Source organism: Festucalex cinctus, chromosome 18 (genome assembly GCF_051991245.1).
Source record: "Festucalex cinctus isolate MCC-2025b chromosome 18, RoL_Fcin_1.0, whole genome shotgun sequence".
Classification (NCBI taxonomy): domain Eukaryota; kingdom Metazoa; phylum Chordata; class Actinopteri; order Syngnathiformes; family Syngnathidae; genus Festucalex; species Festucalex cinctus.
In genome coordinates this window covers 5,382,636-5,404,484 of record NC_135428.1, presented here as the reverse complement: position 1 = coordinate 5,404,484, position 21,849 = coordinate 5,382,636, and the positions used below count along the sequence as shown (strand labels likewise).

Sequence of the window (21,849 nt, the reverse complement as noted above, 5' to 3'; positions counted from 1 at the left end):
ATGTTGCAGAGGGGTAAGACTAGCATTGGGAAATGTCATTAAAGGAATCAATTAATCATTTTGTGGGACACAGCATTATTGTGACTTTTATGCAAAACTGGGAAGGTTTCAAGTAGGGGGGTCTGCTCCTCCCAGGTTGGAGGACATAATGATAATGGACGATTTTTATGATTTTCTCAAATAGGGTCATTTTCTATATTGGCTGTCTTTAGCCTTTAAAAAATCCATTACCCTCCCCCACACGTCCTTTATAATGGCTGGAATTATATTGAGTGACCTCAAAGGGTTGATCTTTGCAAAGAATTGATTTCAATTTATTTATTTTTTTTGACTGTGCACAATTGTTTTACTGTGTCAGTTCAAAAACATGCTGTGTGGTCAAAATACTAGGGCTGGGAATCTTTGACTGTCTCACGATTCGATTCGATTATGATTTTTGGGTCTACGATCCGATTCAGAATCAATTTTCGATTCAAACGATTTTCGATTCAAAATGATTTGATTGACAAATGATTTCTGCTTCAATTTACAGATATGCACAACATTGCCATGCTCTACTCCAGTCTGATTTGCAAGACAAAATGACAAATAGAAACATGAGTGTCTTTTTTTTTTAATTTATTTTTTTAAACATTGATTAATTTTGTATTGTAAGTGCCCTTTTCCACAAAAAACAGCATGTGGGCTACAACTGCCTTTTCCCCTTTTTCTTCATTTCTAGTTTAAATAAAATCGATTTTTGGATATTAATATCGATTTGATTCGATTAGTAAATGAGAATCTCGATTCTTTTGGGAATCGATTTTTTGGCACACCCTGACTAGTATTGTTCCGATACTGTTTTTTGGCTACCGATACCGATACTCAGCTTTGCAGTATCGGCCGATACCATACCGATACTTAAGGTTTTTTTTCCTCAACATGAAAAAGCTGTCCTGCCATTGGTTTAGAGCATTCAAGGGCCAATAGGATATCTTAGATTGGCATGCAGTGAACATGTCACATATCGGTGAATGTTGTGCACGAGCAAGACACAAGATGCTGCATCCAAAATCCTATATTAGCGTTGGAATTAATGGTTTCGGCATGTTACTTGTGAGTAGCCACCGATACCGATACCACTGTTTTAATGCAGTATCGGCTAGTGTTGTTCCGATACCGTTTTTTGGCCCCCGATACCGATACCGATACCGATACCCAGCTTTGCAGTATCGGGCGATACCGATACTATACCGATACTTACGTTTTTTGTTTTTTTTCCCTCAACATGAAAAAGCTGTCCTGCCATTGGTTTAGAGCATTCAAGGGCCAATAGGATATCTGAGATCGGCATGCAGTGAACATGTCACATATCGGTGAATGTCGTGCACCAGCAAGACACAAGATGCTGCATCCAAAATCCTATATTAGCGTTGGAATTAATGGTATCGGCATGTTACTCGTGAGTAGTCACCGATACCGATACCACTGTTTTAATGCAGTATCGGCACCTCTGCCGATACCAGTATTGGTATCTGAACAACACTAACCCCTACAAAATACTGCAAGTTAACACACCTAAAACTTTTTATTTTTTTTATTTTTTTTTGCATTTGAGTGCAAAAGCAAATTTTTCATTAATTATCATAATGGCAAGCAGTTCTAATGGCACATCAAATTAAGCTGAAAGACCCCCCCCCCCCCCCCCCCCCCCCCCCCTTATCAAAGCTTGGCCAAATCTCATCTCTCAACATGCCCACTGCCTTGAGCTCTTCACAGATGAGATCACCACATTGAGAGGGCTCATGTTACAGGCAGTTTGCGGGATATGAGCTAGAACGCTTTACAACCCTGTTGTGTTTTTGTGGACTGTTTTGACGGCCTTGTAGTGTGTACACGAATGTGTCTAGCAGACTATTAAAATGAGGCTATTGCTCGGTGGAGTGGGGAGAAACAACACCCAAGACTCTCACTTGGAGCGAGGGGAGGGGGGGGGGGGGAGATTTCCCATGTGGACGCGCGCACACTTCCCCTCTCCGAATGGACGCGCATGAGCCGATGATTCGGTTTTTTTTTGCGCACAAAATGTTGCTCGTGAGCAAACGCAGCTAATGCGCGCAATTAGTGTGAGATTTGTAGCTAAAAAAGAAAAAGGACCGCAGAGAAATGTAACAATATGGATCCCATTTTCTGCTTCGCAGCATCATAACGCAATTACCGCATAGCGTTCAGTGCAATTGACTTCTCTTGAAATTGAAGTCAAGTGCAATGGTATGCGCGAGACATCGGTTTTCTTTTGTTTTGTTTTTTTGTTTTTTTATACTCGCAGACGTGAATCAATCATTACGTCTAACATTCCTCTAATCTAGACTGAAGTGCGCCACGGCGGGCAACTTGTTACTGGATCATGCAGTCGGCTATAAAAAATATATTCAAAATAAACACCGCACTTACAAAAAGCACTGCGATTAAACATGTATTATTAATTATTATTATTATTTGTGTACAGTACCTGAACGACTTGGAAGGGCGCTTGGTGGCAATCGGTCCAAAAAACTGGTACATCCACCAACAGAATACCTCCTCAAAAATAACTTCAGCTGTCACTCAATCCGGTTATAACTTTCCCGCATTAAAATTCACAAGACTGCAACCTCGTCTGGTTCTCCCGACAGTGGTCAAGGGAGATTGATTTAATTTTTTTTTCCTCCTCCTTTTCCCTCTCAGGAGAAATATTCTAAGTTTGCGGTTTGCTTTAAATTATTTGACGATTAAACTGGGAAATGAGCGGCCTCGTTCCAATGGGGATCGCGTTCCTGTGAGCCATCTTCAGTCCTCAGCCAAAATGCACTGGCTGGCGCATCGCTTTCGGTCCCAAGTTTGTCCACCAGAAAAGTAGCCTGGAGCGCACTCTCAAAGACAACACCAGTCGGTTAAATGAGATCAACACGTATGTGGAAGGAGAGCGTAAACAGCCCACCCAAAAAAAAAACAATATTTAAAAGATCTGCATCTGAAGCAGTTCCAGAGAGCAAGTGGTTGGTGAGATGCTGGCTGACTTGCTCCCTTCGCTGCCTCTCTTCCTCTCCATCAGAAGGTGGGAGGAGGAGGTGGGGCTCCCATCAGCTGCATGTACGCATGCAACTTCACACTCAACATCACGTTACGCCCGGGCTGCCTACCGCGAAATTGTTCCGATTCCCGCAGTTTAACGAGATGCCATCAAAGTGGGTCACCTCAAAATGGTCACTTCATCAAATCAAGCACACTAATAATTCACTCGGATGCGCTTTTCTTGCACGTCACCATTCAATTCCGTGCCAAAAAAAAAAAAAAAAGACCCACTCGAGGTATGATGGAAATGATGATGCCGCTTGTTTGGATGTGAAGTAACAACAGGTTATCACGCGCTGACAGTTTACTTGTTGATATGCATTCCATGTTGAACATGAGAGGACCGAAAAAAAATGAAGCCACTTGCACCGGTTTTGCTCTTTATTCATTTGGCGCCACCCTCAGGCGGTTATTAGAAGGAGGCCATGCATGGAATATGTAATAGCACAATAAAATTGGATTCCATGTAAGAGCTTTGTCAAAAAAAAAAAAAAAAAAATGTCTTAATATATTGAGCTTGAATTGAAAACCAGAGTGGCATTAACGTTACATGTATTTATTTATGGGTAACAATGCAACTAGCAGTCTAAAAGATGAGTTGATGCATGTGTATTTATTTACCCCAATTACCTGTAGCTACACAGCAGTCAAAATAAACATATTGCAGGAGTAACTGAGCGTTTTTTGATCGAGCCCTTGACCATAAATATTACATCAAAATTGAGTATATTCTGCATTTTTGATAGAGACCTGATGATCTCATGCTGCAATTAGTAGTATTGTTGTGTCCTCATTGGATATAATGTGTGCAGCAAGGAAATTACACTTGAGCAATTATGGAAAATAATCGCATTGTGATTCAAAATCAATATATATTGAAATTATGATTTAATTTGCGATTATTTTGAATTTGTATTTTTTTTATTTTATTTTTCTTCTTATTATTATTATTATTAATATTATTTTTATCATCATCATTATTATTATTATTATTAATTCAATCTCTGGTGTAAATAACCTTATTTATTGATTGATTGAATTTTTATTTTTCATTTTATTTATTTTACTTCTTCTTCTTATTATTATTATTATTATTAATTAAAACTCTGGTGTAATAACCTTATTTATTGATTTATTGAATTATTTTTTTTCATTTTATTTATTTTACTTATTATTATTATTATTATTATTATTATTATTATTATTATTATTTATTAAATCTCTGGTGTAATAACCTTATTTATTGATTGATTGAATTTTTATTTTTCATTTTATTTATTTTACTTATTCTTCTTATTAATTAAAACTCTTGTGTAATAACCTTATTTATTGATTGATTGAATTATTTTTTATTTTATTATCTGTTCTCATTGCTGCTGAACATGTAAATTTCACAGAGAGAGCCATCCCAAAGTATATATATATATATATATATATATATATATATGTGTCCCAATACGTGATCTTCAAGGCGATACGTATCCCAATATGTTACATTAATTTTCTTGCATTTTATAATAACAGTCATATGTATGCCTAAAGGATATGTTTGTTATGCTGACTGACAAAAATATTTTTGTTAACAGCTCTTCTGGTTTACCACCTGGTCTAAATTTGCAGCTTTCACAAACACACCGGGAACATTTATTAATAGGCATGAGCCGATATAAGCAAAAATGTCAAAGTGTTAAAATTACAGCTCTAAAATGTGCTTATTTGAAATATTTGGGGAAATAATAACAGCATTTTCTTTCATGTAACACATTCTTTTTCTTTTTTAAACAAAATATAGGAAAACTGGTACATTAAGACACGTGCCATGTTAAGTTTATAAGTAAATAAATATTAATATTCTTCCTCTGCTTTAATTTTTCTTAGCAAGATAGTGTCCAATCACGAGTGAGCTATTTTTGCATTAATTGAAGGCAATTAACTTCAAAGACGTTGCTGGTTTTTATTTTTTTAGCGACGACGCAAGCTGCAACGGCAAACGTTAACTGCCGATTTAAAGTTAACGGGCGATATCGATTCTGACGCCTGCGTATCGATACGTGTATTGTAATGAGGCCCGCAACGATATATTGCCGTATCGATTTTTTTTTTTAGCACACCCCTAATATTTTCGCAGAAAGTTCACTTCGGAAAGGACGCGGAAAACGGCCATTTGAGTTAATATGTGAGTAAACTGATCAAAATAGAATAGAATAAACAGATAACCAGCGTTGTTTACATTCTAGCTGCACTTCGTTGCCTCCAGTAAACACCGTGACGTGACGATTTTTTACATTTTTGTTGTCCACCCCCCACCCACTGCCCAGTTACGTATTTTCGATCAGAGTAAGATGTCAACTCTGGGCTTGTGAAGCCATTTGAGAGCCTCTCCAAATAGACTTGCATTGTCTTGACTAGTTAGTCGGACACCAACCAAAATTGCACCAGTCTAATCATAAAAACTAGTGTTGTTCCGATACCGATACTGGTATCGGCAGAGGTGCCGATACTGCATTAAAACAGTGGTATCGGTATCGGTGACTACTTACAAGTAACATGCCGATACCATTAATTCCAACGCTAATATAGGATTTTGGATGCAGTATCTTGTGTCTTGCTGGTGCACGACATTCACTGGTATGTGACTTGTTCACTGCATGCCAATCTAAGATATTCTATTGGCCCTTGAATGCGCTAAACCAATGGCAGGACAGCTTTTTCATGTTGAGGAAAAAAAAACTTAAGTATCGGTATGGTATCGGTATCGGCCGATACTGAAAATCTGAGTATCGGTATGGGGAGCCAAAAAAACGGTATCGGAACAACACTAATAAAAAGCCGATACCTTTGCTCGAGGCTCGAAATCAGTATGGCTCTACAGGGAGTGAGAGCCATCCCCACACCACATTACTCTCGACTTCCTTTCTTCCAAAACACTAATGGCAATGATCATAAACGCTTAGTCATAAGTAATGAACTAGGAGCAATGAGACAAACACAGTGTTTTGCCACAATGCAAAAAGCCTTGAGCGGTGTCCTCTGGAGAAAATTAGATTTTTCTATCTCCCCTCCGTCGTTCTGAAGCCAGAGTTTATCATAGGCTTTTCTTTCTGCATTTTTTTTTTTTTACCCCCCATCTCTCATTAGCTGCAAACACACAGCTGTTGGGTTACCTCTCCAGGGCTCCCATTAAGGGCTGCCACTCAGGCTTACCATGTCCCAGAGCCAATCATATTAGAGCACCCACCTACGCACTACTACTGCAAAGCTGCTCCTAACCAGCTATATTAATATATGAAAGCATTTTACTCAGGTGGTCCATGCCTTTGTCTCAAAAGAGAAACACGAGTCAGAAAATATGATCTGTCGCTCCATCTACCATAAGCTACGATATCCTACGCAACAATAACAATTCAAATGAGCCATTTCAGTGAAAAGACATTCATTATTATTACACTGTTGCTGTGTAAACAGTTTTGTGTCATGTCACTACGTTTCCAGAAGCATTAATCAAAACAGGACGTCAAGGCGGTGTTTTAACGTAATTAAATTTACTCCGCGTATATGTAGAAGTCGGCGCCACTGATTCAACAAGAATCTCTCTGACGAGGTGCTATCGCAATCATGTGTCGGACAAAAAAATAAAATAAAAATGTTTGTAATGAAAATATTGATCTTCTTGAACAACAGGACTACACAATTACTTCCATGTTATTTGCGTTAATTAAAGAGTTAGCTAGCTAGAGTTGGCTAGCATCCTGAGGAGATGTTTATGACTTGGGCCACTATCAAGTGACAATTTGTAAATAAGCTTTTTGGGTCTGTTCTCCTTTATTATAAATAGGGGTGTGAATTGCCTAGTACCTGACGATTCGATTCGTATCACGATTCACAGGTCACGATTCGATTCGATACCGATTAATCCCGGTACAAATGTATAAGTCGATTGTTGTGATTTTTTTTCATTCAAATATAGAAAATACTAATCAGTAAACTTGTAGAGTGTAAGATTTGTATGAAACTGTGTTATTTATTTATCTGAAACTTCAGTCTTATACAGGTTGTAATCTGTTTCATGTTTGAACAGCATTAAAATAAATATTCCGTTCTTATAACATTCTTCCATGCTTAAGTAAGACGTTTTGTTGAATATTTCCCATTAAAAATGGAAGTTTAAAAATCGATTCAGCCACCTATTGAATCGATTCGAGAATTGCGCGATGTAGTATCACGATATATTGCCGAATCAATTTTTTTTTAACACCCCTAATTATAAACGTATATCCCTTGATTGGTTAATTTCCGGTTCAGGCGTTTTGTGGCCACCGTCTCTCTTCATTTCGCTGGCTCCATTGAAATTTATTAGGTTGTCGTGGAATCGTACCATTTGCACAGTACACCGTGAGATGGCCACGGTCCTCCATGTTGTACCTAAAACAGTGGAAAAAGTTGTATTATGATAGAAGGGTATTTTTCCACACTTGAAGTTGACTAATCGGTAATCACGTGTTTTTAGCATTTCATCTTCCATTTGACCAATTCACAAAGGACCTCTGACTCGCCCGATTGCTGCTGTCATCGCACTGTAATGCTCTGTCGAGTAGCAAACTGTCTAGCCAACGAAAGGATAGGCTTTACACATCTGTGCAGGTCCAGTAGTGCGCAATATCGTGATAATAAAACTGTCGCAATATCGTCGTCGTCATGTTGACAATATTTAAATGACTTTAAACATAGAAGGCCAAAACATCCCTAATGAAAATTAAATTGCACTAATAAAATAGCTACTAGAGGTTGCTAGAATGGCACAAAGGGAAATCAACCTGATTTTTTTTAACAGGTGTGTTCCTTTTAAATATTGTGAACATGACGACGACGATATTGTGGCAGTTTTAATATCACGATATCACGATATTGCCCTGATTGTGACATCCCTAATAATAACATAATATTACTGTGATGTACAAAAGCACAATATTGTGCTTTTTTTAGTAGGAGCTATTTTTTTTTTTTTTTTTTTTTTTTTTACAATATTGTGACCTTTTTTAAATGTCGGCAACCTCCCCACAATATCGTGATAATTATCGTATCGTGAGCTTCATATCGTGATAATATCGCATCGTGACATTTGGATATTGTTACATCCCTAGTACACATGTGTAAACCTTTCACCAAAAACAAGACCGGTAGCATAGTCACACGCAAGCTATATAAATACAAGACAGGTGAAACAAAACAGTGAAACAGAGAAATGCTTAATTTTCTGGCTACATTGTTAACAACAAGCTATGCTATAAAACACAAGATGAGACCAGCAGTAATTAAATTCAGTATTATGCTTTTATTTTTGTTGTTTTTTGTTTTATTTCAGTCACTCTGTTAAATTACATGCTTACATGAATTCCTCCACAAAAACAATTTGGGAACTGCTCATTGACTGATAACATTGAGTTGTCCTCATCTCAACTTTGACTATTAAAATAAAAAATAAAAAATAAAAAAAATAAATCTTTCGTTTTCCAATCCAGACTTCCATCACTGCAATGAGATCGATATAAGGATGTCAGGAAAATGGTCAAAGTATAGTCTGACAAGTTGTGCATTTGTAAAATATTTATCTTCTAAACGCATTAAAGATTTTGCGTTCTACAATTTGTGAGCTCTCATAATTCACCCGCCTGAAAATCTGACAAAATATCATCAGCAGAATGGAGGTTCCACCCACCCGCAAGATGTTTCCTTTTATCCGGATGGTTTCAGAGCGACACACTATGTGGCTGTGATCTGCGCTCATTTGCATCTTTCTAACCTCTTATCACACAACACACCTGGAGCATCTTGCCCCACCTCCACAAACACACACATGGGGCACATGTATTGCATTTGAGGATAAATTTTAAAAGAGGAGATAAGTCAACAGAATGTATATTTGGGGGGGGGGGGGTGACACAAAAAACAAGATGTCCACAAACAGAGGATAAATCCACTATGAATGAGAATCTGCTGCTGTACGGCTCTGTGAGGGCACAAATCTTCAAGGATGCTTTCACAGCATGCATTTCGCCCTTGACAGCTGATTGAAAACACCCGCGCTCGCATCCCAAGGTGTGGCAAGACATGCTACAACATTTAAGCCAACGGGAATCACTGTAGGACCTGCTATGTGATTTAGCACGGACATGGATTTACTTCTTAAGAGTCTGAGAAAACTGAAGCTTCTGAAGGAAAGACAGTCCGGCTGGTAGACTGAGAGAAATGTTGTATTTTAACTCATTCACTGCCTTTGACAAGTATACTTGTCAATTGTATTTTTTAGAGCGGTGCTAAATGGGGGCGAATCTGAGCATGCTCCACTGTAAATATCAAACTTGGAAACAACTTTACTGATGCCCAACCACCGGTAGATGACATCATTGCCCCATTTTATAGGAAATAAACACAGTTTCAGAGTCCATGGGAGAAATGGCTGTATTTTGGCAAACCTACATTTTTCTGCTGTCAATTATAAAAGAACGGGACGGGACAAAAAGTAGGGAGTCTATTCTGTTATTTGGTAGATTCGGTTTATATATAATTATTGAATGTAATATCACGTGAGTATTGGAAATGTAAAAATTTTCTATAATGACTGGCAGTGAATGAGTTAACTGTTTAAGCACCAAGAGTGACCTGTTTTCTGTTTGTTTTTCCAGGTAAATTCTGATTTCATGACATTATTTGTTGCCTGTTTTTAGTTCACTTGTTGTTAATTTTCCAAATTCTCCAATAATATTAATTTACCCTTTACTGGACATTTTTTTCCAAGGAATAAAAATAGTGACAGAAATGAGCTTTTAACAAGTGCATGGGACATGAGTTTCACCCATTTTAATATGTTGTATTAAACCAGTGGTTCTCAATCTTTTTTTCAGTGATGTACGCACTGTGAAATATTTTCTCAGCGAAGTAGCCGTAACTAGCGCTAAGCTAGCGCTAAGCATTTCTGACTGAATGAATGAATAAATAAATACATACAAAAAGTAATGAATTAATTAAACAGAGTGCTGTGGCATTTATTATTATTTATTATTTACATATTTATTTAGATATTATTTATTATTATATATGATTTACTGCGATTGGCTGGCAACCAGTCCAGGGTGTCCCCTGCCTTTTTGCCCAGAGCTAGCTGAGATAGGCGCCAGCACCCCCGTGACCCCCCCCCCCCCGTAGGTTTCAAATTCCATGCTTACCATGATGAGAAAACAAAAGACAAAAGCAAAAGGCAATATTAGCTTCCTTTTTTTTCTTGCAAATTTGCATCATCACATTCGTTATATAATGATAACTGTTTGAAAGAATTGCACCTTCATGTTCACCTACTGAACAATAGTTAAGGGTATAAATGCAGTATTTTGCATTATTTTTCCTCAGTTGTGAACCTCCGCTCTAGCCTGCTAAATTATAGAAGAAAAAGGGCAACAAATACAATTTTGTTTTCCTCAACTCAGTTTGCCTATCATTAAAAAAAAAAAATAAAAAATGGAGGGTCGGGGGTTAAATACGACCTGACAATAAGCCTGCGGTTATGATGAGTGGAGTTCAAGTGAAGTAATCCTCTTAGTTACCATCAACGTGTCTTGTACGGTATTATGAGTCTTCATCATATTCATAATGTTTATCTGTGCAGTCGTGCTGGATGTCAGAATTTGTCTTTTAGGTATTTGGGGGGGTGGGGAGGGTGAGTGATTTTTAACATTGCTTATAGCTATGGTTTAGTTTGCATTTCTGTTTTTAGTTTATTGTTTATATTTGCCACTGGGCTCGGATTATATCCACATGATCCTGACAGTTAGGCATGCATCAGCGGCAACAATAACATTGCTGATAGTGAAACAGTCGACTTTCGATTCTCCTGCACTCGTTTACTGCTAACTCTTCCGCCATCCAAAGTGAATAAAAAGGAGAGAGCGTATTAAAAACTACTTCACAATATGGCATTTCATTTTGAAAGGATTAAACATGTACAAAAGTCATAAACAAAATCGGCGGGCAGAATCCATAGCCTTCCAGCCTAAGTCAGGGTTCAATTAATTGAATTATTATCCCTCCTTCTTCAAACTTTTTTTTGGGGGGGGGGTTATTTATCATGCATTGTGTTAAACCAGTCAGTCGATTACAGGCTGCATTTAATGACAGTACTTTAAAAGATGTTATCCTCTAATGATGTGTGAAATTAAGTTCCATGTGGTGAGATGCCATATAATATCTTGTATAAAATTTTAAATGACTTCAAGTGAAATGCAAGAAATGTGTTGCAAGGGAAGACGGAGATTAACAGATACAATGCCTCAGGATTCTTTCTCTCTCTTTCTAAATAAAACATTATATTCGCTTTGGTTTTGGCAATGTTTCATTGTGTCATGCCAAATGTAGATTGTGCTAAATTTTGCAGTAAGAATAGCCAGGTCGGTATATACGGATTATATATATTATTGGGGTATATTAAGAGTAAATATGTATGGAGGTGTTGAGGTGGATATATGAGTACAGCCTATTTAAATTTACACATACTGTACTAATTTATATGCACTATTATCTTGTATATTGCGTATAAATTAACCTATACGTCTGTTCACAATTTTTTTGTTATTCATTTTTATTGAATTTTCAATTTTACTGGTGGATTTATTTTTCTTGTATACTATTGTGAGAGTATGAGATGAATAAAACACAAATAAGAAAACAACATAATTGGAAAAGGCCAAAAGAAAAACAATCAGGAACATAAAGCAGATGTCCATTGAGAATGTATTTATTTAAATTCATTTTATTGTGTGTTCTTTACAAAATATAGATTTGATTATTCGATTAGAATATGAACAGAATGAAATAATAGGAAGTTGCCATTAATTGCATGCAATTATAATAAATAAAATAAATAAAATAAAATAAATTAATTAAATTAAATTAATTAAATAAAATTTGTTATATAGGGATATATACGTATTTCTTTCAAATTATCTGTCTTTTTTTTTTTTATGTACCAAAACTAATAACTCAACTTGAGCATGACTGTTATCGATCTGAAAAAAAAAAGAAAAGAAAAAAAAAGTGGCACTGAACATCCTTAAAATATGCACAACAAAAATAAGGTCCAGGAAGCATGATGCCACATTCTTGACATGACTTGGGTGCGCACTTGACATTTTATAAACAAGAAACACAATTGTGGTGCGCTACAGAGACGTTAGATGCGACCATGACACTTCTGGAATGAGGAAATTCCACAAGTAATCGGCATCATTGTTTAAACCTCAAGGTTAAGCTGAGGTTAAGGTTATTGCACTTCAAATTTTAACTGTTTGTCTTTTGAGATGCGTTGAGCTGTAATCCTGTGATTGAAATGAACTTTGACCCTCACTTTAGTTCCTGCAATATATTTAATGAGGCCAGTTAACAGAAAAATGAGGGTTAATTTTTAATCGTTCATAGAAGCACACCTTGAACATTATATTATATTTGCTGTATATTTTTTAGAGGGATAATAAATATGTGACAGTCATATGGTGGTGTTCGGTTTTATAATTTCCAGTCACAACATGAGGCAACCCTTGCACACCTTTCCGTATAATGCAGTGCCATTGCGTTATGCACAGTAACAATTTAAATTCACACTGCTCTAATAGATCTGATGAAAATAAATCATAATTATTGCTTACTATAAATATGTGCGAATCTTACTATCATGTGTGAAGCGTCACACTATTTACAACTTAGTTGCATTTTCATGTTTTTCCACTGTTGTTTTTCCTCCGTTGCAGCTCACCTGAGGTCACCGGTTTAATATGCAGAGTAAAGTGTTGCAACGCTGGGCAGAAGGTCCAACGCTGAAGGTTATTTATCTAAGTCTAACCACATAGTGCCACTCCAATGCGGTGTCAAAATTTATCTCAGATCCTTATGTCAGAATGGCTTTATAATGTCATCAAGTACAGAATCCAGAGTGACTTAAAAAAATATAATAAATAAAAACATTCAATCAATACAATGAGACTCTGTATTAATCAAGAAAGATGGCACTTATTGACGGTTATACGACTACACCAGCGTGTGGTAATACACACATTCACTCGTGAATTTGGAAAGATGTCGTAGTGGAGCTCCCGTTTGAGAAGGGAAAACAGCGTTTATTATTTTTCTTTATTTAACGGAATTTTTCAAACAAAATGCGGCCCGAACCGTTGAACGTACCGGCACAAATGAGGTATCAAAAGATGCCGCTCGATCTGACTCGGCGGGGAATTATTTTTTTTCGGAATTTTGAGTTACCGTGGCGACACAATTCCCAAACAACCCCGCCAAAAAGTCCCATAAGAATGAATGGAAAAGGGGGGGTCCACAAATCAAGCACCGAGGGATTGACCTGATCTCAACAGGAAGTGACTTGAATTCAATAGGAAGTGACCCGGAAGTGACCTTATTTCAACAGGAAGTAACAGCAAGTGACCCAGAAGTGACCTGATTTCAACAGGAAGTGACCTGGAAGTGGCCTAAAATCAACAGGAAGTGACCTGATTTCAACAGGAAGTGACCCAGAAATGACCTGATTTCAACAGGAAGTGACTTAATTCAATAGGAAGTGAACCGGAAGTGACCTGATTTCAACAGGAAGTAACTGCAAGTGACCCAGAAGTGACCTGATTTCAACAGGAAGTGACCTGGAAGTGGCCTAAAATCAACAGGAAGTGACCTGATTTCAACAGGAAGTGACCCAGAAATGACCTGATTTCAACAGGAAGTGACTTAATTCAATAGGAAGTGACCCGGAAGTGACCTGATTTCAACAGGAAGTAACAGCAAGTGACCCAGAAGTGACCTGATTTCAACAGGAAGTGACCCAGAAGGGGCCTAAAATCAATAGGAAGTGACCTGATTTCAACAGGAAGTGACCCAGAAATGACCTGATTTCAACAGGAAGTGCCTTGATTTCAACAGGAAGTGACTTGATTTCAACAGGAAGTGACTTGATTTCAACAGGATTTGGCAAACTGTTCAGTGCATGCAGCTTTCCACCTTGCAAGAGTCGGCAGTCACATCCAAAACTTCCGTGGAAATTTTTTCTAGTTTGAGTAAATATGCAGAGTCTTCAATTAAAGCATTGTTATAGATTTTACTATGTGGGGGACTGGTGTGGTAAACAGCCAAATGTATTGTGATTTGAGTACGCATGTCGCTAATAAGATACAATGTAATTTTAACCATTTGTATGTCCCATATACAGTATCAATGAAACCATAGGTTACTATCATAGGGTTTTGGTGTGAGAATAGATACTGGATGAAAATGCAACACACTTGTATTGCTTGATTGTGAATCCAAACAGCTTCTTGAAAAATGTAAAAGCTGATGGCAGCCAAATGTATTCATCAGGGTAAAGAGTGAAGGCAGAGCATCTGGCCTCCAAATTTTAATTAGATTTAACCACTGGGAGTTCTTTCATTTTACAAACTGGGATGTGCCTTATCCCATAGGAATACTTGATAACATGTGAGAAATAATATATGTGTATTTTTGTAAGGTGGAAATCATTTTCCTTTATTACACAAAGCTAAACAATTCTGGGAAATATGCAAGGATTCAAATATAAGTATTCAATTTTGTATTTTTGGGACAATTATATAGTCAAGACTTGGCAAAGTACACGAGCGAATCAATTTTGTCAGGTTGTTTGTTTGATTTGAAGTTTTATACGCGCAAATTAGTCCAGTTCATCTGAAGTGCAACTGGCAATGGAGCGGAAAAAACACATTTTACAGCACACTGGGAGGAGAGCTGCTGCTTCACTGCCCTAAAAGGCTTCAGTGTTTTAAGCATCAATCTCTTCCCCAAGCCTGATTTTGTTCAGTCAATATTATGCATGACATTGCAAGACTGACCGGCTTTGACCTTGCAAGCCCAAGAATGCTATACCTTTGCAAAGGAGGAGAGCCTTGAAAATATGCAGACGAACTAGCTTTTACTCAACCTAAAACTTTTTTTATTTCTTTTTTTCTTTTTTCCCATTCAGCTGACTGAATGAAACTTTGGAAGTAACACAATACTGACAGTCTTCAAGAGGCTACTTGCTAAAGTTGTTGGAAGTATTGTTGAAAACTCCTCAATAAAGGCGGCAAAGCTGTAAAAAAAAAAAACGTTTTTCATGTCATTTGTAAAAACGACCTTGTCTGGGTCATAATGATAACTGTTTTAAGTGGCTTTTCTTTGAATGATACATCGGCTGCACTATTGAGTGACAACAAATCACTGTGACTTTTGAAACTATATTGATTTGAAGACCCTTTGTCAATGCGATTCTATGTGACCTATATGTGAATCAATGGGTGAACCTGCAAGGATATCTGAAAAAAAGGTTTGTGTGCTACAAAATGTATTGTACAAACTTGAATCTTTAATTCAATAGTCTAACTACGGACATATTACAGTGAATTAGCCAAGAAAAACAGTACTAAAATTTATCGCAATCTGTTGTTTCCGTTTGAAAGTCAAAATTTCAGTTTCTGAAATATTTGGGATAACCTGTTTATATGTGTGAGTTACTTCCTTTTTTGTTGTTGCTGTTTGTTGCCGACAGCAAGGTCATACAAGGTACAAGGTCATTGTAAAAACCCTCAACGCACGGACAATGCAAATAGATGTTATTTCCACTTTTAGTTTTTTAGTTTTTTTTTTGTTTTTTTTTCGAGAGCTCAGAATTGTTCATTCGGTAGTCTTACCGATTCAACGTCTTATCATCATTGCTCCCTTTTTTTTTTTTTTTTTTTTTTTTTTTAAGTTAACTTTCAGTTTTCTATGGTCAATAGTAGTGTTGTTCCGATACCGATACTGGTATCGGCAGAGGTGCCGATACTGCATTAAAACAGTGGTATCGGTATCGGTGACTACTCACGAGTAACATGCCGATACCATTAATTCCAACGCTAATATAGGACTTTGGATGCACCATCTTGTGTCTTGCTCGTGCACGACATTCACTGGTATGTTCACTGCATGCCGATCTAAGATATCCTATTGGCCCTTGAATGCTCTGAACCAATAGCAGGACAGCTTTTTCATGTTGAGGAAAAAAAACAAAAAACGGAAGTATCGGTATAGTATCGGTATCGGCCAATACTGCAAAGCTGGGTATCGATATCGGGGGCCAAAAAACGGTATCGGAACAACACTAGTCAATAGAAGACATTATGTTCATGTCACTCATCATGCTAAATAAAGTAGTCAAATTTCTCCTCGCTCCAAAAGTGTTTATCGGTACACATTGTGGCATTTTCGCCGAAGAGAAATTAAAATAACGTGAAAACGCAGTGGAGAAATCCATGTATTGAAGTGAGGCTCGTTTCGTGAGTGGGCCTCCGCCATGCATACAAGTCGTCACTATACTCCAAAAACCAAGATTCTTTGCAAAGAGGGCATGTGCAGAAGGCACCTTCCAATGCAGGTATCCCGAATGTGTTTATATAAACAAATTTCCGGCTTAAAAAATGGGTTAAAATGATTTTTTTTTATCACTTATGTATGTCTGTGCACTTGAACTTTTTGTTTCATGGTCCGTAAAATGTCAGTCGTTAAGTGTTTGTGTTGTTTTCTTTCACGATGGCGTCTTTGGTTGTTTGATAAACTGAAAGCTTTTGAAATAGCCCACTCAACAAAGTTTCTATAGAATATCAAGTGCACCAACGGGTGCAGTCAGAAAACAACGCTTTCTTGATTGTTGTGATGACTGCGATTGTATTTTAACGCTGATGAAGCGCAATATTTGCCAGAGCACAAGTAGACGATGATTAACATAAATATCGTTTTGCGCTAACGCCTACAACAATCAGGGTAGAAATTTATGAAAGAGGAAAGAAAAACATGACGAACACTGCTCACTCTGGACATCATCAAGGAATAATGCGAATCCACGACATAACAAACGTGTTTGTTCTGCTGGGGTCTGATGATTGCAACTTGTTTTTTGTGCTTCCCAAAAGTGGGGCTCCATCGAATTTATGTTCCACAGTATTGCAAAACTGCTCTCCCCTTTAAGGCAAGGTGGAAAAGACTGGGCGGTTTGATTGTCTGTGCAGAAACAAACATGCTGGCCAAACAAGCTTCACACAGCAAAGCTGAAGCCAATTACTTGTCAGAAATCTTGGGTCGGCAGAGTATTAGAATGGTGGTAGGAACATTTTTTTTTTTTAATCACACTGGGAATTACATGTACCTATATTAAATGTTGAGAAAAATGTACCATTTAAAAAAATGCCTCATACTGAGATAGTTGTGTTGAAAGATCTGGAGGTTATTTATGTGCTGGACATTAGATATTGTGAAATCGAGGACGCCTGTAACTATGAAGACTGTCAGTCTGGGCTGTTTTGAAGTAGATGCCATGAAACAGAGGAAATCGGAAGCTTTTCATGTTTAATTAATAATGCTAATGAAACGTAATTAGAAAAGCTTATGAAAAATGCATTCAAATGAGAGATGGGCTTTATCCTTAAATAACAAGCCTCCTGTTCTAGATTGGGTGTCCTATTACATGCTAATTAGACCGCACTAGGGACTGTTAATGAGCATAGATCATTTCAATTTTAGCACAGTGTGACCCTCCCCCCCATCCACTGTTAAAGACCATATAAGTGAAAATATCGCCGCACGTTTATGACTGGTGTTGTCTTGCCAGCTGTTTTGGTTTGCAATAGAAGCCACCACTTCATAAAAGTATTGCACCATGAATTTGCAGATACCGTATTGCTCATGTTGAAATATACGTGCTGTGCTGACTATTTTAACACTGACATGACCATACATAATCTTCAATGTTTTAACTGATAACATACATTTGCTTGAAATGAAAAACAACTCGAGAGTCCTTTGGGAGTGCCTATTAAAAACACCTTGCACACAGCAGGCTCACTTCACAGTATACAGAGCTTGGAAAAAAAAAATGTCTTCAAACAAGCACGCCTCATCGATTTGGTGTTCACTGAACTGCATCCAACAGTAAAAATTCAGGCATTGAATGTCTGATTTTTTTTTTTTTTTTAAGGAATTGTGTAAGTCAATAGAAGTTGTTTTCATACATGGCTTGCCTTCATGTATGTGCCGCTAAATGGTGGCATTTTGCCTCTAAAATTTGAGAATTTTTCATCTACTTGCCCTAGTTTCACCAGTATGTATATGTGCCGATTTTTTTTTTTTTTGTAGAATCATTATTATTATTATTATTATTATTATTATTATTATTTTGTTGTTGTTGCTGACAAACTTATATTCCACACCTCAACCAACCTTTTATTTTATTACCTTTATTGGTAATATAGTAAGAATGTGGATAGCAAATTGGCAAGTCTATATATGGTGGGCACCCCGAAATTTTTTTTACTTGCGTCCCTAAAATTTCAGGTTAGGGACGACTTTAAAAAACAAAAAAAAACAAAAAATAAATAAATAAATAAATTTAAAAAAAGTTAGTCTGGTGCCCTGTTTTGTCAGCCTTAATGTCATCTCTAGCGTTCATGCCAACATTGTGACTCAATTGCTGAAAATGCTCGCGTACCCTGCAGGTAAGAGTCGATTAAATCCTCCTACACTGTGATCCTGCTCCTACGCCTGATTTCATCTCAACCTCTAAGGCTTGTGGTCAGAAACACCTCTCGCAATTTGCTTCTCCTAATCCACAAGATATGAACCACTAAATGAGAACAAGTCAGATGATGATTTTTTTAGAAGGTGCTGTATATATATAAAAAATAAGCCGTTGGACAAATGATCATGAATATATATTTATTAATTATACAACCAGTATCTTTGCTTTAAAGAGGGTAATCAGGGTAGGAGCTGAATGAACGGGTGGATGGCACAGTGGGCTCTGTTTTACACTGTCAATTTATCAGACGCCTGTAGGGTCTGGTATGTTGCCATGGTGATATGCACAAGGCATGAAAGCCCAGAAAGGTTTTTCTGAAAAGGACCAGACTAAACACGGCATATACGCGCATGCATGTTTGTGTGGAGTTTACATGTTCTACCCATGCCTACGCGGGTTTTGCCCGGGTCTTTCTGTTTCGTCCAACGTTCCAAAAACATGCACGGTTGAAGACTATAAATGTTTGTCTGGTTGTGGCCTGTGACCAGTTCAGGATGTAACCTGCCTCTCATGCAAAGACATGCTGCAATTGGAGCCAACAAACCCGTGATTTTATGTATAATAAAAAGATCCAATCTCTGGTAAATCTTGTATTTATTTATTTTTTTTCTGCAAAGAGAAAACATATTTATTGTGAGCAGACCAATTTGTTTCTTTGAAATCTTAATGGATCAAAGTAGCGATATGTTGGATCTTCTTAAAACATTTTTGTTCTGTTTCGTTCCACTGTAACTGGAACTGGATCATGACAGCAGTGCATGTGGCACGGTGCACGTCCCTTTCTGGCTGATCACAAAGAGAGAGAGAGAGAGAGAGAGGTAGGGGGAAATTTTTCTATGTTGGTTTAGGACACATAACGTAACCCGGGCCATATGTTGGATCTTCTTAATACATTTTTGTTCTGTTGGTTCCAGAAGAGAATAATGGCTCTGCAATTTGGATTTACTGACTCAAGCCTAAATTTAAATGCACTTGTATATTTTGTTTAAAAAAAAAAAAAAAAAGAGAAGTATGATCTCTAAGTATAATTATAGGTATAAATATATTAAATAACATTTAAAATTAGGATTATTTATTTATTTATTTATTTATTTATGTTTTACAGAAGAGAAGAAACTACTGGCCGCATTGGGCCTTATTGCAATGCAAAGAATGACTTATAAGGTGTATTCAATACTGAGTGTGTGAGATTAGTGTGTTAGCGAAGTATGTTGAGCATAAAACCACCAGGGCGTCTCTCTATTAACCCAGAAAGACCATCACTGTAACTTATGTTCCAAACTCGCTTCAGACTAAAGTAGTTAATGTCCTGAGTTTCTCCTTACACTACCCATAAAAAAAAGCCATTGTTGGTTAACATCTATTCACTACCTGGAAAAGGGCCTTTTTTGGGGGGGTAGAAATCCACTGAAGTCTGAAGCTTTAAATTTAATAGAATGTCTTTGGAGGAGGGTAGTGTTGCATAAAATGATGAGTGAAGCGTCCCCTTTTGTGAGTGTGTGCACTGAGTCGGACGCTGCAAGCCGGGACGGAAGCATTAACTCTTTGACTGCCAAAAACGTTTAATAATGATCAGTAAAATCACCACGTTTATTGCCATAAACGTTAAATAACGTCAACAATTTTTTTTTTTTTCTCAGTGCAACGTCTAAGTGCAGCGCTGCCTGGTCAATGGGTTGTGGAATCTAAAACACTCTAAACTATGGCCAGTATTGTATCTCTTTTTCGTCAATGATCAAAGCCTCTGTCATATCAAAGTTTTTCTTTGATAACGTGTTACAGTAAAAGAGTTAATATTTTTGTATTTTCGCTTATGTCACTCCAATGACCTAATTTCAAATGGTGATTACTAAAGAACGGAATAAGGTAGAAACATGAAAGAATGGAATCCAATTTTTCATATGGTATCCACCATATTTATGTCATCATACCGCACAATATTGCTTTGAAAGATGAGTGGAAATGCTCCAAATCGGCTGGCACCGTTGGGGTTTTTGGATAACGTTTGGCAGTCAAAGAGTTAAGCACATTTGTGAGACCAGTTAGCTCATATTGGGAGTTTAACTGAATTTGATAAAGCCTGTTGAACCTGCTTTGAGTCCTTGTTTTCTAGAGTCACAAGGAGAAACTGTTTGTCGTAATGTATGACTTTGCGCATGTTTTTGATGTTGTCTATAAGATCACGTATACCCGCTGTCAGCCATTCATTGTGCTATATAAATGCACTCCATTTACCATTTTCCTTGATGGCAGGTTTTATGTTCTGTTGTATGAAAGACGCGGAACTCGGTGGCTTCAAGCACAACATTAACCGGGCTCAAAGTGTCGTCAATTGTGTGAGCTGCGAGGCTCAGCAGACACGTGGGGCAAATGTCAGCATATGTTTGTTGTAAATGAAATAGCGGTTGCATCTGGTAGCGTCTCTGAAATGTAGTGCCGAGAAGGAAGTTCATCTCTTGGCTCCAAAAAGTTCATTAGAATACAAAAGCCAGTGTTTTCCACGACGGAGAGTTGTTGCTCATCGAACGTAATGATTCGACAGTCCTCTGTGTTTTCTTGGACATGTCGCCATTTCCACATTGGTCCCACCATGTGACTGAATCCAGTTCTGTCCGAATATCGAATCGCAGTGTTGTGGTTAAGACCAAACCAATCGAGACCAAGACAAACCAAAACTAATGGAGGTTGAGACTGAGAAAGACCAAGACTTTTGGAGAAGGAGACAAGAAAAGACCAAGACTTGTGGAGGTCAAGACCGAGACAAGATCAAGACTTTTGGAGCTCAAGAAAGAAAAGTCCTAGGGGCCTATTCACTAAAGGTTTGCGTCACCTTTGCACGGCGCTAACCGGTAAAAATGGAGCAATCCGGGGGTGCCTAATTCACTAAACACGCGCAGATGGGGACATCCGTCACTAAGTGTGCTGCCAACCAGATTGCGCCACGGTGCGCCGGTGTTATTTGCGCATATGTAAATTAGGTAATTTGCATACATTTGACACAAAATATGCCCACCCCAATGCAAATGAGACTCATTGATTTGCAGCGTCTAATAGCCACATGGAGTTTGCGTGACGCAAATAACGTTTATGGA

At 37.6% G+C, this 21,849-nt stretch overlaps 1 protein-coding gene across 1 annotated transcript in view; it reads right to left on the bottom strand.

Moving 5' to 3' along the window:
- pcdh1a (protocadherin 1a) overlaps positions 1–3,303 on the bottom strand; it is a 109,430-nt gene extending 106,127 nt beyond the window's left edge. Inside the window, exon 1 of the mRNA XM_077505467.1 lies at positions 2,492–3,303. The gene's annotated coding sequence lies outside the window, so the exon portion shown is untranslated. The remainder of the gene's footprint in view (positions 1–2,491) is intronic.
- Positions 3,304–21,849: the final 18,546 nt, after the last annotated feature.